The sequence below is a fragment of the Osmerus mordax genome, chromosome 25 (genome assembly GCF_038355195.1).
Source record: "Osmerus mordax isolate fOsmMor3 chromosome 25, fOsmMor3.pri, whole genome shotgun sequence".
Classification (NCBI taxonomy): Eukaryota; Metazoa; Chordata; class Actinopteri; order Osmeriformes; family Osmeridae; genus Osmerus; species Osmerus mordax.
This window is the reverse complement of record NC_090074.1, coordinates 1,510,130-1,530,001: the sequence shown is the minus strand read 5'-3', so window position 1 is coordinate 1,530,001 and position 19,872 is coordinate 1,510,130. Positions and strand designations below refer to the sequence as shown.

Genomic DNA, 19,872 nt, shown 5'->3' with positions numbered 1-19,872 from the left:
GAGAGAGAGAGAGAAAGAGAGACGAGAGAGAGAGAGAGAGAGAGAGAGAGAGACGAGAGAGAGAAAGAGAGACGAGAGAGAGAGAGAGAGAGACGGGACAGAGAAAGCGTGGCGCGGGCTCTGAAATCAGCAGTCCACCTCTCTCTCCCAGCAGTGCCTCTCTCTCCCAGCAGGCCGCGGGCCCCGGCTGGAGACCAATGGAAAATCCATGAATTTGTTGTTGTTTTTTCTCTCCCCGTGGCGTCGGTCCGGGCCAGTCACCTCCACAGGACGAAGACAGGAGAAGGGGGGGAGGGTCACGCACGAGTCAGCACAGCCCGGCCAATCACGTTGAACCAGGAAGGCAGTACTCTCAATCGATCTGGTGGTCCCGCTCAAGTGACTGTGTAGACTGCGTGATTGTTTTCTGCAGAAAGTTGTTGCTGAGTGCTTGCTGCAGTGGTGTCATGGTAAGGTGTGGTATTCAGTCTGAGAGGTACAGTTGGTGAGTCCGTTTTACAGCACAATGTGCTGATTTGCCAGCAACGCCTTTTTTGGATCGGGGAGGATTCATAAACGGTCTCCCTGCAGGGTTATGATTGCAAGGCCAGCGCCTTGCATGGCAGCCTCCGGGCAGGGTGAATGGGTGAATGACAGGCGAAAGACGTAAAGCTCTTTGCTCTAAGGTAGAAAAGAGCTATATAAATGCAGTAATTTTCCACTTTCTTATACACCTTTGTCGTTCTGAGACGTTTTGGATCAACGTTTTACTTTCTTCTCTATAATTCCGGTCAACCTTCCATTTTCTGATACAGAATTTGAGTCAACAGGAGTCCGCTGGAATGGCCATCTTGTTTTGGTTCATCTCCCAGTCCTCTTAAATATCAATAGACATTTACTCACAGTTCCTCATGAATCCTAATTAGCTCCAAATCAACTTAATCTGAAATTAACCATCCCTAGAGAGGCGTTCTGATTTCTCAACACGTGACATGAAAAGAGAATCGCGTTTAAAAGAAGGCGCCACTTTATATTTCTGTCTTGCTGTTTTCAGAAAGACTTTCTGAACGCCTGCACAGACTAGCAGACACACGCAATCACACAGACAGACAAGCACACACACACACACACACACACACAGACAGACAAGCACACACACACACACACACACACACAGACAGACAAGCACACACACACACACACACACACACAGACAGACAAGCACACACACGCACACACACAGACAGACAAGCACACACACACACACACACACACACAGACAGACAAGCACACACACACACACACACACACAGACAGACAAGCACACACACACACACACACACACGCACACAAGCACACACACACCCACAGACAGACAAGCACACACACACACACAGACAGACAAGCACACACACACACACACACAGACAGACAAGCACACACACACACACACACACACAGACAGACAAGCACACACACACAGACACACACACACACACACACACACACAGACACAGACAGACAAGCACACACACACACACACACAGACAGACAAGCACACACACACACACACACAGACAGACAAGCACACACACACACACACACACACACACACAGACAAGCACCCAGTCCCACACTACACCCAGCAGATCCCTTCAGCTTTTTCAAGTGGCTTCTTTAAACCTTTACAACTGTGTGCAATACAACCTCCTTATTTAAACCTCACGCAAGGACATCACCCAGGGTCCCACTGCCCACAGGAAGAGAGGCTAGCAGAGACGCATGTACCAGGGTCCCACTGCCCACAGGAAGAGAGGCTAGCAGAGACGCATGTACCAGGGTCGCACTGCCCACAGGAAGAGAGGCTAGCAGAGACGCATGACTCTACTGAGGCAGGCAGGCAGGCAGGCAGAGAGGAGGAAGCTGGGCCCCTGACTCTACTGAGGCAGACTGAGGCAGAGAGGAGGAAGGCTTACAGGAAGCTGGTTGCTGGCGGGAAAACACAGAAAACAAGAGATTGAATAAAGATACCCACACAGGATGTTAATCTGCTCCGCGTCATGCTGGGCTGGAGCCACAGTAGTGTCCATGAGTGAAAAAGGGGAAGGTCGTTTTCTTATATTCTCAGACAGGTTTATCTGCTAAAAGCACAGTGTTTCACCTGCATCTTTTCATGGCTTTGATCAGCGATATCACACATTGTGCACCGACAGCAAGTTTATCTACAACGTGTTTTATGCCAAATGGTTTCAAGAACATCTGTACAAGCGTGTACAGGCATAAAGGAGTCCAACTAACAGAATAAGATGAAGAGCTCTCTATTCTGAGATTAGTCTGCTCAATGCTATTGTGGCCCAAAAAAAAGTGATGTTCAGTATCTCACTCAAGCAGATGATGAAGCACATACCCGCAAAATTAACTACAGACTCAATCATATTAGAGAGACTTGGGAAATAATATATACAGCATGGCCAGATATTTGATTCTCACAATTTCAACCACCTACAGTATGATTCATTTATTGTAAAGTACCGCAGTGGAATTGGACTATGCTGACGAGCATATGACTAAAAATAAAATGTAGAAGCTAATGGAGTATAATGTCTAACTGCAAACTCTGATGTCGTTGTCCCATTAGGATAAAGCAATCGGCACATAATGGTCCATGCAGCAGTCTGGTGCATTAGCTAGGCGTGTGATTCTGATCTGTGGCACCAAGACGGATCAATCATCGTCTGCACGCACCATCCTTCAGGGTTACTGACGCTCCTTTTAAACATTGTCATTCCTTTTCATGGTCTGTTTCTCTAAATCTCTTTATAGTTTTCCTTTTCCCAAAAATTCTAATTGAATTCAAAACAAAGATAAAGTTTAATGGGTTGGACACAACCAGCTAATGCAAGCAATAAGGAGGGGGGTGGGGGGTGGGAGGAGGGGGGAAGGGGCGGAAGGGGGGATAGAGCAGAGGAGAGATGTGAATGTGAGTTAGTTTGTCTGTTGCCTTTGGCATGCACGAGGTTGCTCTTTACTGAAAAAATCACTTACACTCCATTTTGTTATGGCTTGAAATATGGGAACAACCAAACAATCCCCACAATGCACTCTGAAAGATATAGTCTGGATAGTCTAAAGCTCAAGCACTAATGGACATCTGATACAGGCTTTATATCATTCGAATGTGGTGTACAGTCTCTGGCACACTTCACTAGACTGGCAATGGACTCCATTTTTCCGATTTGGGATTTGTTTAGTTTTTTACCGATAAGGCCAATGCCAAGTGAGAACGGTTTAGATATGATTATGTTCTCTCTGGAGGAAAAAAAAATCACCTTTTTGTATTTTATTTGATGGTTTCAAATGTTTTAATATTTTCATTACTCCAACCAAGTGTGTTCTACCAGGGAACTATTCTCCTTTCTTAAAGCCTAAACGAAAGCCATGGAGTAGGAGACAAAGGTATCTCATTCCAACACTGTGCATCAACGACAGGCCCACGGTCACGGGGTCCACACTCAATTTGAAATGTGACAAATCTGCTTTTAATTTCCCTCTAATTAATTTCCCAACTCAAATGGATCCAAAAGCGGCAGAGTCGGACTGAGAGTCAAATGAGTCGGATTCATTCGGCTGAAGCGTATGGCTCCTCTGGATTCATTCGACTGAAGCGTATGGCTCCTCTGGATTCATTCGACTGAAGCGTATGGCTCCTCTGGATTCATTCGACTGAAGCGTATGGCTCTGGGGGTGTTTAGGGTAGCCTCAGTGGGCACACAGCTCGCCGGGAGATGAGGACACCCTGCGGACTACATGTTCCTGCACGGACGTGCTCTGTTTCAGTCTGTGTGTGTGTGTGTGTCTTGGGTACGTGGGTGATTCTTTGTGTGTGTATGTTTAGGAGTGTTACGTGAAGTATACTGTTTGAATATGTGTGTGTGTGTGTGTGTATGAGATACGCCATGGTCATCATAAACTATGATGGACGTGAAGACGTGTGTGTATGTCTGGGGATGACACTCATAACGGTCACTCACTACACAAGAAGAACCTTTAGCTGAAGACAAATTGACAATTTGAATTGATTCCAAGGCAGTGGTAGATAATATTGACTACAAGGATCCTTATCAATCAGACCCAGACTGCATTTGGTCACATTTTCTGTCTGAAAGATGTCTCCCCTCACCACATATTCCCATCAGGACCATCCATTGCAGAGCTTTGTACCTCCTGTGGACAGTTATGCTAACAACTTCAAATCCAGGGTGAACTGACTGTTAACTGAGAACAGTGGTCAGTACTGCAACATAGTGAGAATATATCACGGTATGGTCACAAAACACTGTCACACATTTAGCTCCAGCCTAATTAGTTACACAACCTGCTGTCTAATAGATAACACACTCTATTCCAACAGGTAAACAAGGCATTGTTTCGACATAATTGTTTCAATCACAAATAACAATGTGCTAATTGATCTCCAGGGTTTGTGAGTGTTTGTTTTGAATTCTACCAGCCTCGCTGTCACTGTAAATATGCCTGAATCAAGCAGTGCCTTTTAAAAGGTTTCTCTTTCATTTGAACATCCGTGAATACTGTTTTTCTTTCTTTCTTTTTTCTCTGCACCCTTGGCTGACTTAATTATCAGTTAGTGTTACTTTGATTACAAGATATTTAGAAATTGTCATCGGACGTTTTAAACTGTCAAACAACTACACATTATTTTGTTGACTATTATCTTGTCAAGCTAAAAAGAAAATCTATATATACATATACATTTTAAAGGAGAGTATGGCTCAGTTCAGAGTACTGAACAGAGCTTTGGATTAAAGTGTCTGCTAAAAAACACATTATTATGTTGGCACACCAACAGTGGGGCAACTACCATCAGATAACTGCTGGGTCATGTCTCATAACCCACTTTGCAGTCTTTTCAGATTTAAATCATCTTACAGACACTCACAATTTAAATATGATATATCAAACACATATTCTTTCACAAAAATATATTCTTTAACTACGCCATCCAAGGAAAGGTTGCTCCATTTTAAAAAGAAGTTTCTGAAGTCCCAACAAAACAAAAATAAATGAACCGAGTAGGAGGCAGTTGGATATAAAGAGCTTCCTCTGCTATCTGTGATTGGACAGGAGGGCTGGGTTAGTCCAGGGACGATGGATTGCTGCGATGGAGTCATGGTGAAAGCCATACAGGTTGTTTAAAGCACCATTCAGATGTAATCTGGGAGATTTCAGACTGGATTTATGCCTCCCTTATTGCCTGGACTTCTCACTCGCGGCGTTTGGTAAACGGCACTGAGTTATTGTGTCAGGAGGCAGACTTCTCCTCACCCTCTCTCTCTCTCCCTCACTGTCCTTCCCGCTCTCTTTCTCCCTCACTGTCCTTCCTTGTCTCTCTCTCGCTGCTAACCCTCCCTCTCCCCCTACTTTCCTCCCCCCTCCTCCTCCTCCTTTCCCTACCTCCTCTCCCCCTCTCCCTCTCTACTCCCCCTCCTCTCATATGTACTTGGAAGGGGCCGGGTGCTGGGCAGTCTGAACTGTGCCTTGCATTTAATTACTGACTCAATTTTCACCACCACTCCACTTGCAGTGGATTAAAGTGAGGCTAACATGCTAACACAAACGCTTGGGTAATTACATGTTTTGGTAGATTCACAAAATCCGTTTTTCCAGACCTCACACCCTCTTACATCATGACAGATCTGACTGTCACAGGCATCCTATTTCTTTCTTTCAGTTAAGTGTAGTACTCCATCACGTTCCGAAGGGATTAACATTGGCAGGAACAGGGATAATTTTAACTTCAGAAAATCACTTCAATCATTAAGGGGAGTTAACTATCTAGCGGACCATGTTGTGGTTCAAGAAGAGTCCTACAGCGTCTCAAGTATTTCCGGGTCAGGGGTCTGGGAGACCTGCCAGTAATTCTCTGAAGCAGGAACGGGATGTGTACAGCTTAGTGGTTAGAGCATTTGACGGCAGATCAAGAGGTTTTAGGTTTTGGATAAAAACGTTAAATTACCTAATTATTATTAATATGTTCACACGTTGTACAATCCTCCTGTACAATACTGGATAGGAAACAGGAACCTGACTTCTCCCTCAGTTCACTTTGGGTCATCATCACCTGGCCTCCCTCAGAATGGAGATAGTTGTCGAATCGACTTGTGAAATAATATTTGCTTACCAACTTTCCCCCTGTGCATTACAGCATTGGTGGAATTTTTATTTAGTCTGAGACCAAAAGGTTAGAATGAAAACATTTGCATAACGTCAACAATTTTTATGTAATGAGGATTGTTCGTCACAATAAGGGTATGACAGCACACAACCAAGAAAGAACTCGACTTTCCTTTAAAGATTTATTTTTTATCAATAAGGGTCATGAAAATCAAAGGGAGAAATTCTGCATTGTTAACAGTGAACCATCATTGCTGCATAATTGCACAGTGGAAGCTGACATCTTGGAACTCGTTGATGAAAATACATCAGCACGAGAATGCTTGCCAAGTTGTGTTTCTCTCGTCTTTGAAGGATGATAACCTCCACTACGTCTGTTATAGAAATCCTTTTCAGTAGAATTATGTGTTTGTAGAATACGTTTATGGAGTTGACAACTTTAAAAAGCTCCAATAGGAAGCTGTGTGTGGTTGCCAAGCACAAGGATTCTGCTTTAGTTTTTTTTTTTACTTATTTCCAAAGATTTCTTTTTAAGAAGACTTGAGAAAAGATTTCAAACACAACGGTCAAAGTCTTCACGCACGTCGTCATGACAACCGCTCTGAACTAATTTCCGTCCTGGCATTTCAGCATCGAACGACATATTTCTTCAAATCAACCTCCCAACGAAAGCCCCATCGTTGTGAGAGATCATCAGGTAGACTTGGCTCACGTCCTCAACTCTCCCTGCACAGGTCAGATTTGCTACATTTAAACGGACAAAAGTGGGAATTGGAAAACAATAATAATAATAAGCTAAATTGAGAATCCACTGTACAAACTAGAGGCCTTCACAACAGCAACGCCATTAACGTCCCAATGTAATTGACCACAGCAGGCTCCCCTGCTTGCTTGGCACTATAATCAAAACACTGACTCGTGCCCACACAGCCTTAAGTAAAAACTCAAGGTTTTTTATTACCTAACCAGCAACCTTTAAACACTCCATGAATTCATGCTCAATCTCATCCACTGCTGGGTATAAAGGTGATATGTTTCCCGCCGTAATGTGATTAATAAAGGGGAGAAGTGCGAGAGCAACTGAAAGTGATGGATGCACGGCAGCTTCTCTCTCCCCGTGAGTAAAATACCAAATAGTTGTGTCTGTTCTGGAGTTGGAAAACATTGTTTCACTATCTACAGTACAAGTTAATGTTGTGCTGCGTCATGGAATACAGTTAAAATCAACATAACTTTACTACAACTAATACAAACTCTGTAAGAATTTGTTGGTGAAACTGCAGCATGTTGACCGTAGACGGTTTTTCCCTGCTGGCATTAACAACTTTACCAGCTCAAAGCCTTGTGTTGCTTTTCAGATATGGGGAAAGCATAGAACATGCACGTCACTTTACACACGTTAATATACTGAGATGAGTTTTGGTCTTCAAAGACGCAGAGGACAGCAAGAGAGGGACACACATCATTTGGGACTGGATATTGGCAGGCATTCACTGCTTAATATCCTTAAGTTAAGAAGTAATGTCAACACTGAACCCTGGCTGAGGACTTGCTGTTACAGCAGAGTCCTCTTCCCTCTCCCCTCTTCTTCATGTGGCAATTTAGACACCCTTGAGGCATGACCTCATTTTTGTGTCACATATATTTGGGTACATTTACAGCCGTGTCCTTCAGCCCATTGCTTTGAGATAGTTAACGACTTGTCGTCGATGTAAAATACACTCTTCATGCATTCTCTCGACTAGTATTTCTTCCCTCACGTTTTCACAGTGGAAAACCTATTCCCCCCCACTAACAGTGTTTACATTTTTCTTCTACCGCTCTTGCGTGTTGTTGGAATGTACCGAATGTGTGGAAAGGGATATGAAATTAACTGAACAGTGCTGGCAATAAAATGTGATAAATATTCTTAGAGATGAGATCATCAAACGGCTTCGAACACTGCATGTCTAATTAGAGGAGTGTCATTAATCATATGGTTCCTGGGCTGTTTTGGAGTAATGAGATTCCAAAAGTGAAATTTATTAAGCTGGGTTGGCACTAAGCACTCTGTTTATTACCCAGAATTCCTGACATAACTCAGCAGCCAATGACTGGGCCCCGCTGCGGGCATTATGGGTAAAATTGGACCCTCTGAAAATTGAGTTTTCGTTTTTCTCCTCCGTTTCTGACATAAATCAACTCTCTTCTCTTTGTTTTACGCTGCCCACCTATTTCCATTCATGACACATCAATGTGCATTGTTGAACACAAAGGATCCCTCGCCCAGGCATTCTGACGTTACGCAATGTTAATTACGCTGCAGCTGATAAGTGTGGCAATATCATAGCCTCACATCAAATGTCTTATGCTAATTACGTATTCCCAAGATTGCTTTATAATCGGCACTACAATAAGTTTAATCAAACTTATCACCACCACATTTTACAAGCCTACTGATTCATTAGGAAGTTGATCGGGGGGTTTCACCGAAATCAGATCATGAATGTGAATCAGCTCTCCGCCGCACAACTCGCGACCCTAAAGCTGTTTGACGAATCCACCTTAGACCCGGCGTATTACAGTAGGAGGGCTGAGAAAGTACAAAAACAAGTCATATTGGAAAATATTTTTCAAATCAGTTGCCAATCCAACTATGGGGACTACAGTGGAATCTGTTAAATACACATGATGCAACATGATGACTATTGTGTAAGCGTGTAATGATCTGTTTCTTTATGACAAGAAAAAACGGTCGCTGTCGTGATTACTGTGAGGGGTTAAGTTTGAGGGGCCATTTAGGAATAGTTTTCATTCTATTAAAAACTCACATCCACATATGTGAAATGGTTGCATTGACACATATGAAACGCATTCACAACCTTTCCCACCAAGAATCCACTTACATAACTTTAAAAAAAGAAGTTAGGTGATTCCAAAACTGAATGTTGCATAAGTTGTAGTTCCCTGAGAATGGAAGACAATAAAATCTTAACCTTGCTAAAATAAGTGACTCTAGGACCTTTCTGTTTTGTTCTAAACGTTTAACAAAGACTCAACAAAGCTCATTTTAGAGTTATTGATTGTAATGTGTTTCACGAGAACAACAATAGAGAACAATCATAAGTAAGCAGAAGCTCTCTATTACAGGAAAAATGTTTACGTCTCTGGTTCCTTAATGGCCACCAATGTAAAGAACTTTCCACATTACAAAGGTTTAAAAGTTAGTGAGTGATGTATGTGGACCTTTGTTTGCCTCTGTTGGTCTTGCAGGTACTGGAGTATGTCACCATTAAAGCCTCATGTTGTTTTCTCCTTCCTCACCATTTAATTAAGCACCATTGATCTGTGTAGACTACAAGCAGTTCATATAACTTTGTTTTTTGTAGGTGTGCTTCTACTTGGTTTCTGTGAAAGATTGGTACTGAAAAGACATGAATTTGGATTAATCTTGCATTTAAGTACCTACCCTCTAAAAGAATGCAATCTATTTGATTTATTCTCTTCTTGCTACTGAGTGCCTTAGTCTATACAGAGCTCATAAAAAATCATATATTTTATTAGTAAATGCCAGTATCCAAGCAAGTGTCCTTGTGCACTGTTAATTGGGCATCTTATTAAACTTTTTAATACATTGCTGATAATATATCACTGTCTCTCTATACCCATATTTTAGGAGAAAAATGATCGAGAAACTAAGTGTTTCAATTTACTGGTTGCACATGTTGCGGCTATTCTGAAAATTGCCTATTACAGTTACAGTTACCGGCAGCACATTATATTGACTGTATTATCTTTAAGCATAAATGGATTACGAACAGCATGTTGTAATGTAAAGTACAAGAATGAGAACTTAAAACATTCTCTAAATCTAGAGATGGTAATTGGCCATTTCGATCTAATTAAAGTATGCAGATGTGGAAAAACATTCACGCAGGATCCTACATCCTCCCTGAGCGGGATTGGCCATCAGAGCATGTCTGAGTTCAATTTTGCTTTAACACTTCAGCCAGACAGTAAAAAATTCAATGAATTCACGAAATAACAGATTAGTCGGCTGAAACTCCTCTTCAGTTGAGCATCCGGTAGATTTTTTACTGTCAGATGCTCATCTCTTAGTTCTCTTTGTCATCTCCGGTCAAAAGAAGAGGAGGCAAAGCAATTTGCGTTCAAACTATGAGATAATGACCCCCCACTCAACAAAATGATCGCCTATGACTATTACTTTAATGGACAAATGCATTTGCATTGACATTTCAAATTTGCACGCAAGATGTAATTTCACGAGTTTATTTCAGGACGGCCATCCATTCAACATGGGTTTAGGTGGTCTTCAGAACATCACAACGTATGGTTCATATGGGAAACAGTGAATGTTTTCCTCTGTGTACAAATATTGGACTTCCCACTGCTCAACTTCTGTTTGTATAAGTCCAGAAACAAGACACAAAGCCCTGCTTTGTAGCCTTGACGTGGGTTAAGATAGACCGTCAGGAAGTATGTGAACCAACAGACATATTTCCCAGTGCATACGTCTGAACTGAATACATACATACTGATGGGAACAGCAAAGCTTTCTCTGAACAAAGCGTTTATTTAGCTTTAAGCAGCGATGGTGGGTTTGTCATTAGCATGTGGGACATTCCATATCTCCACCATCTCTCGCGGCTGTGTCGATGTACAGTCTTCCTATGAATAGATCACACTCGTCCGTCAGCGATTTATTATCTCCATCGCCGGACAGTCACAGTGTCGCAGAACCCACAGTGAACCACGAGCCAACGTTCACCATGCCTGACCCCTCCAGGACGAGGGCGTGCTGCATAGCCTACCGTGCAACCGCAGACAGCATGCACACGTCTTGTGGGTTGATAGCATTGAAATCACTGACAAATAATGAGAGCAATTTGACAGACCTGCCAAGTACCCCTACAGACAAATCGCGTCCACTCAAACATAAATGTCCCTTAAATGTCAACAAGGCGTTAAAGCGTGCGACTGGACTTTGAGTCTTGTTTCATTGTCTACCTCCTTCGTTTTTTCTTTTTTTTCTTTCCCCTTTCAAGTGTCTGACAAATGTCTTGACTAACTGATGCACGGACGTTGTCAAAGTGTTCAGAGGGCATACCATGGTTTCGTGTCTAAACTTTGAATCCATTCCCAGCAAAGCAATGTTGCTGCTTTCTGGCGGGGGGTTTTACACGTCAACATTTTTGGGAGTCAGGTGGCTGTGCGGTTAGAGAATCGGGCTAGTAATCAGAAGGTCGCTGGTTCGATTCCCGGCCGTGCCAAAATGAAGTTGTGTCCTTGGGCAAGGCACTTCACCCTACTTGCCTTGGGGGGGAATGTCCCTGTACTTACTGTAAGTCACTCTGGATAAGAGCGTCTGCTAAATGACTAAATGTAAACATTTTAATTCTGTTTTGTATCTTCTATATTGTATACCATGGTCTCCCTTAACTACGGCTATGGATGTGGTCTGTAATTTTCATGGGAAACCTGGAAGAAGGTACAAGAGGAACAAGGAAACACAGCCTAGCTCTCTACACAAACGACATGAACACCCTGCTCTTCAAGGTGTAACACATGACCAACTCCTGATTACAGAGAAGATATTTTAAAGTCGATTAACTAAACAGGTTTGTCTGCAGGCAGCATGGGAAGAGAGGAAAAGGAGAAAATTGGAAAAAGAAAAATGACAGTGTGACATTAGCCAGAAATCTCACTCATCATTTCAACATGTCTTCACCCACTGTCACGCACATCGTGATGACTTGAGAAGGACAGAAAATAGATGTGACGCAGTATGTGTGAGCCTAACCAACCAATGCATAAAGTGGTCTAAAGTGTTCTACTGGTCAGCATTTATCCGACCTGGCATTTTGTTTCAGCTAGGCCTACTGTAGCGTGTCTAAATTCATGGTGAATTATGAATAGGTCTCTCGATCACTGCAGCATTGCAAGTCTCGTCTTTCTGTCAACATGTTTTCAATTCTTCTCTTGCCTCTACTTTAGAGACGCCACAGGATTTCACTGAAATGTTTTGCCTGGTATTTAGAGGGCTGTTTAGTATTCAGATGGACCTTCCTCCACCCCTAGTCAGTTCTGCTTTCTCCTCTTGTCTGTCTTCATGCAGAGTGAGCACCTGTTCTGTACCACAACCTAAACTGAGTGATTGTGGTTGTAAAGGTAGCATTGGTCTCAATTAGCTGTGTGTGTGTGTTAGTGTGTGTGTTAGTGTGTGTGTGTGTGTGTTAGTGTGTGTGAGTGGGCATGTATAAGCCTCTATGTGTAAGCGCTAGTGTGTGTAAGTGTGCATGTGTGCATGTGTGAGCGAGTGTATGCGATTATCCACCACCAGTAATCTGGTGACAATTCGCCCAATTAGCTTTCTGCCATTATGATCATTTCTGAATCATTTCAGTGGCATTGCCTCACGCATCAGCATAATGGTGTAGCCAATGGGGCCTTTTGTATGTAAATGAAAAAGTTCTCTCAGTGTACTATGCCAACAGCATGGTAATCCGTTTTTGTGTGTCTGGGTTGTTGCGAAATATCTTCATCGTGTCTAGATGCCGGTGAGAAAAATAATGCTAAAAGCTCGTAAATGCAGTTTTACTAGTTCTACTCTTTGTACGACTGGCTACATGACGAGCCTCGGCAGCAGTGGTTACAAGTACTACGGGCTCACGGACAGAACAAACTGTTCACAACCAGAAGGAATATCACGCCGAAGATAGGGCCTTTCTGTGGCAGGGAACACAACAACACTATCAGCCTCGACAGAGGACGACAATGAAGAGAGCTGATAAAAAAGAGCGATGGGAAATTGAGTAAGTGAGAGGGAGAGAGAGAGAGAGAGAGAGAGGGAGAGGGAGAGAGCGAGGAGGGAGGGAGGGAGGGAGGGAGGGAGGGAGGGAGGAAAAGAGGGGGGAAGAGAGGGAGGGAGGGGAATAAAGCAAGAGAGGAATAGAGGGAGAGAGGGAAATAAAGCAAGAGAGGAATAGAGGGAGAGAGGGAGAGAGGCTTCTGTGGCAGGTGAAGATATGGGATTGTTTAGAGAAATGGAGGCTTTACATTGACATTTAGTCATTTAGCAGACGCTCTTATCCAGAGCGACTTACAGTAAGTACAGGGAAATTCCCCCCCGAGGCAAATAGGGTGAAGTGCCTTGCCCAAGGACACAACGTCATTTGGCATGGCCGGGAATCGAACCAGTGACCTTCTGATTACTAACCTGATTCTCTAACCGCTCAGCCACCTGACTCCCTCCTTGACGCTTTATCGACAGTGGTTTTGCCACCCAGCCTTGTGCAGGCTCAGTTCTTTCCTCGAATGCCCATTCTTCCTGGTTCTCCAAGCATCCATCAGCTGCCACGTATATATTATTTACGTTTGTTCAGGGCCATACAAATTTGATCCCGAGTGGAGTCCTTCCTACCCTGAACCCTTTTCAACCGTCTAAAAATGATCTGGAAAGGATTCTGACTTTTGGGCTCCACTGTATCGACTACCAATACCCTGATGGAGTTATGTTGCACTGCAAGCTCATTTCGTTAGGAGGGACCTGATAACACTAGTCTGAAATAGGGCCCCAGCTAATGACATTTCCCCCCCATCTCATACAACCTTGGGTTGAAGGAGGCAATTACACCGCCAGGCCTCCACCTCTCCATCACTCGGTCGTGATTCAGAGCTCCTGTTGTTTGGAAAGTAGGATATGTCCCATCCTCCAGGTGAAACGACAGAGTCGTCAAAACTTCCTCGGAGCGGGAGGATGAAAACGAGCACTCAGTCATCCGTCAACACTCCCGACCCAGGCTGAACGTTTTAAACGTTGCTGTTTATAACCCTGCTGTATAGGTTTGACAGGGATACCAAAGTCAACCTGTCGGATTTACTTGGAGGGAGTGCGTTGTCAGAGTTTGCGTACTTACTACCAGTTGACGGAATAAAACCGTTTCAGATGGAAAACAGGTAGAACATGGACCAAAGTTTATACTCTGGGGAATTTCCATTCCATTTTCATGGCATTCGATGAATACAAATTAGAATTTGTCCCACTGGATCGCGGAATACAGTCGGACGATGAAAAGCTGCTGCTGAAGATTTATTAAAGTGAGAAATTATAATTTTTTAAGAGATGCCTTAAAATTGCCTGGTCCCGTCACGCACCAACTAATTTCTCTGACTGGAACGTGTATTTTAAAATTATATGATAAATAATAAAATAAAAACTGGCACACTTTCTTTTGTTAAATTATCGATTGTTCCCATTTCAAAACCACACTGCTGAACATACACGTTACTGTAGTAAGAGCCAAAACGCTTAGACACTGAAGATCACACATCAGACGGACTTGTCAATAAATGTAAAAAACGATGGAAATTATCAAAAAGCTATCTCTCAAAAGAATATCTGCAGAATAAATCACAGTGCACAAGGTATTGTATCCCCAAAGGCAATCATTTCCCTTTCTTCTCAGGCAGCCTACATCATGTTATTATTTGATGCAATCTTTCAAACAATTAAAAACTGCACTTATCATCATTAATCATTTTGCCAGCAACATCACCGCAGGTGTGGATTTTCGCAAGAATGCATCACACACAGAAATTAAAGAACTGAATGAAGTTGTCACACAGACACATTGGGTAAAACTGAAAATGAATCAAGATAGTAATCAACGGTAAATGATGCAGTTGTTTCTGTTTCTGAAAATCGGAATGCTTTGCCTTATTAATCAAGAATCATAAAATCATTTTGCCAACACAGGAAACAGAAACAGCAAAAGACAAGCTAGACCAATCAAAAGACGTTACAGTGCAACGATCCTTCTGGGGCTCCCTGGATAAGTGTGCGTACCATGATGCCCCACCACAGCTGCCTGGGTTCGAATCCAGCCCTGGCCATTTGCTGCATTCTGTCTCTCTCTGTCTCTCTCTTCTCTGTCTCTCTCTCTGTCTCTCTCTCTGTCTCTCTCTCTGTCTCTCTCTCTGTCTCTCTGTCTTGGTCCATCTTTATTTATCAACCTCACGATGAGGTTGTCAAAGCCCAGCCCTGGAGGACATCACTAGCGGCTATCTTGGTCCCCTTGTGCAGAAGCTGCCAGATCATTAGCACCATGTATCCACCCAGAGCCTCACCAGGGAAGATCCAGCCCAGTAATAATTGCCCTGATGAGGAGCTGATATGCCATTTGCACTCAATTACACTGTGTGACACAGACCACCAATGAGACAAGCACAAGCGCCAGGTTGGTAACTGCCTTTAAATGCCAGTGAATACTTTGTTGTCTGGGAAATGACTCCATCGCGTCGGGGGGAAGATGCACGACAACAACTAGCAGATTACAGTAATGGTAAGTAAGTACAACGCAAATAACTCGCTTACAGTTAATGTCTCTGGTCACTGTCTTGTCTGCGGTACGTGGAGCCAGTGTAAGCCTTTCAAGACATTGCATTTACAAAAGTTTGAAGCGTGTTTATATCATGGCTAACACACTACCTGGCAAAAAGTATGTGGACACCTGACGACACGCCTATGAGCGTGTTAGACCCTGTCTGAAAACCATGGGGGTTGAGATGGTGCAGGCCCTCATTTTAGGTCACACCAGCTGCCCCCCTCTTCTGGGAAGGATGCCCACAAGATATTGTCCTCTATGCACAAAGTGAGATCCATACAGAAATGTTTTGTCAAGTCTGGTGTGAAAAAACTGGACTGGTCTGCACAGATCCCTAACCTAAGCACCATTAAACACATTTGGGGTGAATTCCAACACCATCTGCAAGCCAGGTCTAATTACCCAGCATCAATACTCAACCTACCAAGGCTCATGTGGCTTAAAGTCCTTGTTAAATGTTCCACTGTCTATTGGTGTATAGAGACATAGTGGAACCAATTCCATCTTAATGCCCATCCTTTTGTAATGAAAGGTTCAAGAAGAAGGTGTCTATATACTGAGCAGTGTCTACATACTATTACGATACATACTACGATTTTGATACCATTGAAAATATCCCAGACGGTTGCTTGCAAAACAGATTTATACATTTAATAGACAACTGCTTGCAAATATCCTCAAATGAGCAACATCATATTAGTGGCTTCCCATTGAAAATAGAATTCAAGTGTAGAGGTGTACAAGGCAACCTTAAGTGCGCTATCCAGACATAGGCTATTCAAATTAAATTTCAATAAAAAAAACACACTGGTAGCAGTGGAGGCAGGCAAAATGGTGCGCAGTGCTACATCTCGTGCATTTGTTTGAGCTTTGTGTGCTTTTAATTGGGCAAAATAAAACTGTAATCAGCATGAAGAAGCAAATACTCTACCGGCTGCTGTCAGAAGAATGACTTAGCCTGAGGTGGTCCACTTTCAAACGGTTGGAGCAATTTGTTTCACTTACCTAGAAAGAACAACAAAAGAAAGAGAAATGCATCACGCTAGGAATTCAAAGTATGAACGGCATAAGCGGGACAAAAAAATCAACATTAAAATCCCTCATATTCATCAGGGGTAGCAGAGAACAAGGTGAGCAGAAACCTCAAACGTGCGGATTTAAGTTAATTTCACACGTACAGTCTCCAAAGACTTGCAATTCACTGGAAATATGCGTCCATGTTGACGACCTGAGTACAAATGAACTTAAATGAATGACAAACCGATAAATACTTTGGATTTTTCTTTTTTATAATTGAAAATTGTGCGGAGTTAGAGCAAAACATACATGGGTGATTGGTCAGTGACAAGTCAAGAATGCTTTCCTGGTTGGAGGCATGATCATTATAGCTCATGTGAGCTACAAGTCTCACATATTTTTCATGCCATAACATCTCGCTGTGCAGACACAAACGTGTGTCTGCCTGATTTGCATGCAGGCTGAGTGTCCAGTGTTCGTCCTGCAGGAATTGTCTGTGAAAATGGTCTCTGCTATCGAAGGAGAAAGGCTTTGCAACACTGAATGCCACACAAATGACTGCACATACTGGTGTTACCCTAATAAGATGCTTCTCTCTACATCGAAGGGTTTCTTCAAAAGAAAATATGGAATTATTATTCAAAGGCATCCCTAAAAAAAGATTTAAACATATTATATATTTTTTTTTAAGTAGCACATGTAGCCTGTGTCTGGTGTTTTAGCAGACTGATGCAGTGGTACATTTACATTTTGTCATTTAGCAGACGCTCTTATCCAGAGCGACTTACAGTAAGTACAGGGACATTCCCCCGAGGCAAGTAGGGTGAAGTGCCTTGCCCAAGGACACAACGTCAGTTTGCATGACCGGGAATCGAACTGGCAACCTTCGGATTACTAGCCCGATTCCCTCACCGCTCAGCCACCTGACGGGAGAGGTTACACTTCACCTGTTACATGTCATTTTACAGTCATCTTCTCACGTGTCTCCCTTGGGCTCTCTAATCTACTTGTCAGTTTTGTCGAACGTGTCTCATCTCCTCTAGGTCCACACATCACCCGGCAGCGAGTTACGCCGAGGTCAGCTTGAGGTAAAAGCATATTTTATGCAAACCATTTACATATAAGGGCTGATGAACAAGGAGTGGGTGGTGTTGTGGGTGGTGTTGTGTGTAATGGGATGTTTGCAACACCGACTGTACCTTGTGGGCTGGTGGTGGGGAAGGCGGGTAGAGCTGCATTGTCATACTTTTCTACTGACCTTAAACGTTGTTAATATTTTAAATGTTGCGTATGTTACAGAAAATATTCTTTTGAATGGTGAACGTCATGGTTAATAGGGTGTTTCAGCACTAGACATCATGCATTAAAATTCACATCCATCTGGGCGGGGTGAAATGATTTGAATAATAATGGTGAATAATGTTTATGCTTAACAGAACTTGAACATATGTTCCATTACAGGTCTCCAGAATGATGCGATACCTCATTAGCATAGACAATTTATAGCGCAAACTAACATGACAAAGTAAATATTGACTTTGGGCCCATTTTTTTTTACCACGTTTACCTCTGAAACCAAATGTAAGGATTTTTACCTCAGCAATGATTCAATGCTTCGTTTTTTGCGTTGAATATGTATCTCAGGAACAAGTAGATTATACAGTGTTGTACAGAAAACTACAGGGAGGGAAAATAGAAGACGGCATATGACTCACAACAAATAGAAGCTGAAAAACTGAGATTCAGATGCATTCAAACCGCAGAAAACTGAAATCCACATTCGAAATCCCCTTAACGAGTCATCGCACTTTATTCATGGCCAGAGACAAAGGCCTTGGTACAAAATAAACAACCCTGCCAAAAATTGCCCGTCTCGTATTAAGTCACAGAACCAACTCCCCTCAAGGCTTCCTCTGATGTTTGGATCAAAAGAGTTCGGTTCCAAGGACATACCTTTGTGGCATAGATGTACAGCACCCGGTGATTGTAAAAGACTTTCAGGGCCACCACTGGCAGACAGATCACAAATACAATGCATATTGGCCTCATTACATAGATCTCTGTTGAAAGGAGTCTGAAAATTAATTTCATGCCTGATTTAAAACACCCCAGCGGTTGACTGCACCTATGGCTGATATTGTAAACATACGCCCTCTTAATCTGGGGCCTGAATCTTTCTCCCTCCCCGCAAGGAGAGAAAAAAAGGAATTCAAAGGAAACTTGGAATCCAGGTGCTAAGCCGGCTTGCAGCTTGATCCTGATGAGCTGTTCCCGGCTGACCATTTGTCATCTTGTGGTGTAGAGATTGGAGTCACCTACCTTGTCGAGGAGCTACAGAGACCAGTTCGCTCACAATCTACATATTTGCAGAAGTGCGGGAGGGGGGTTGGGGTCCAATGTAAAAACTGCATTGCAGTTGAACTACGAAGAAGATAACCCTGGTTGTTGTGTTAAAAACTAGTATTTGCTTGGCATCCTTTTAGAGGGTTCCGCAACTCAATTTAATTCAAATGAAGTCTGTGTTTTTAAAGAGCAGATGGGAGCCCAGACTGGTGAGGTTATGAAAGCGTCTTGAAGTTATTGATATCACAAAGAAACTCTGCCACGCAAGCTTGATGTTTTACTCAGCGATAGACAACAAAGTTTGACGGTGCAGTTTATGTGGTGCCAACGTGGGTGTTCCACACTCACTTTAGAAAAGTTTCAGCGAGTAAAATCTAATCAGAGCAAATATACTTTTAAATTGGCCAGTCTTACCCTATGAACTTTAATAGGACATACACCTCTTAGTTTAAGGCGAAGGTGGTCTTATAATTTAAGGGAAGATCCATTAGTGTCCCAAAGATACTAGATTACATACATTCTCAATGATAGGTCTCTGATGAAGCCATTTTTGTTTATTGATGAATACATCGTCACAAGTACAATCATCACCAGTTTTTTTAAATATGCTTTTTATATATAACCTCCATGCTACAACTCAATTTGTTGACCATCAAGCAACACAATTTTTACTGTTCTTTCTCTTGTCTTGCATGAATGACACAATCATATTCCGTCGCTTAAAAAAAAATCTATATAGCTTCAACATCTAAACTGCATTCAGCAAAGCATTAATGTGACAAATGTTTGTCATGTGTGTCATTGTTTTCTAAAAAGACAATCTGAAGGAACACTCTCCACCTAAGCCAAATGCTGTCTAAGGTATGATATTTTACCCTCTCCCTTGCTACTTCTGTGTGACATTTCAGTAAGATAGGTTTCTGAATGTGGGGCTCAATAAGGACTGTCTGGGAACAGC

General features: G+C 42.7%; 1 protein-coding gene across 2 annotated transcripts in view; it reads right to left on the bottom strand.

Annotated features, from left to right (window-relative positions):
• ntm (neurotrimin) overlaps positions 1 to 19,872 on the bottom strand; it is a 184,523-nt gene that overhangs the window by 94,171 nt on the left and 70,480 nt on the right. The window contains exon 1 of one of the 2 annotated variants that reach the window (XM_067228985.1): positions 16,486 to 16,524. The exons of the other annotated variant lie outside the window; for it this stretch is intronic. The gene's annotated coding sequence lies outside the window, so the exon portion shown is untranslated. Of the gene's footprint in view, positions 1 to 16,485; positions 16,525 to 19,872 lie in introns of those variants that run through there. 2 annotated transcript variants of the gene reach the window in all.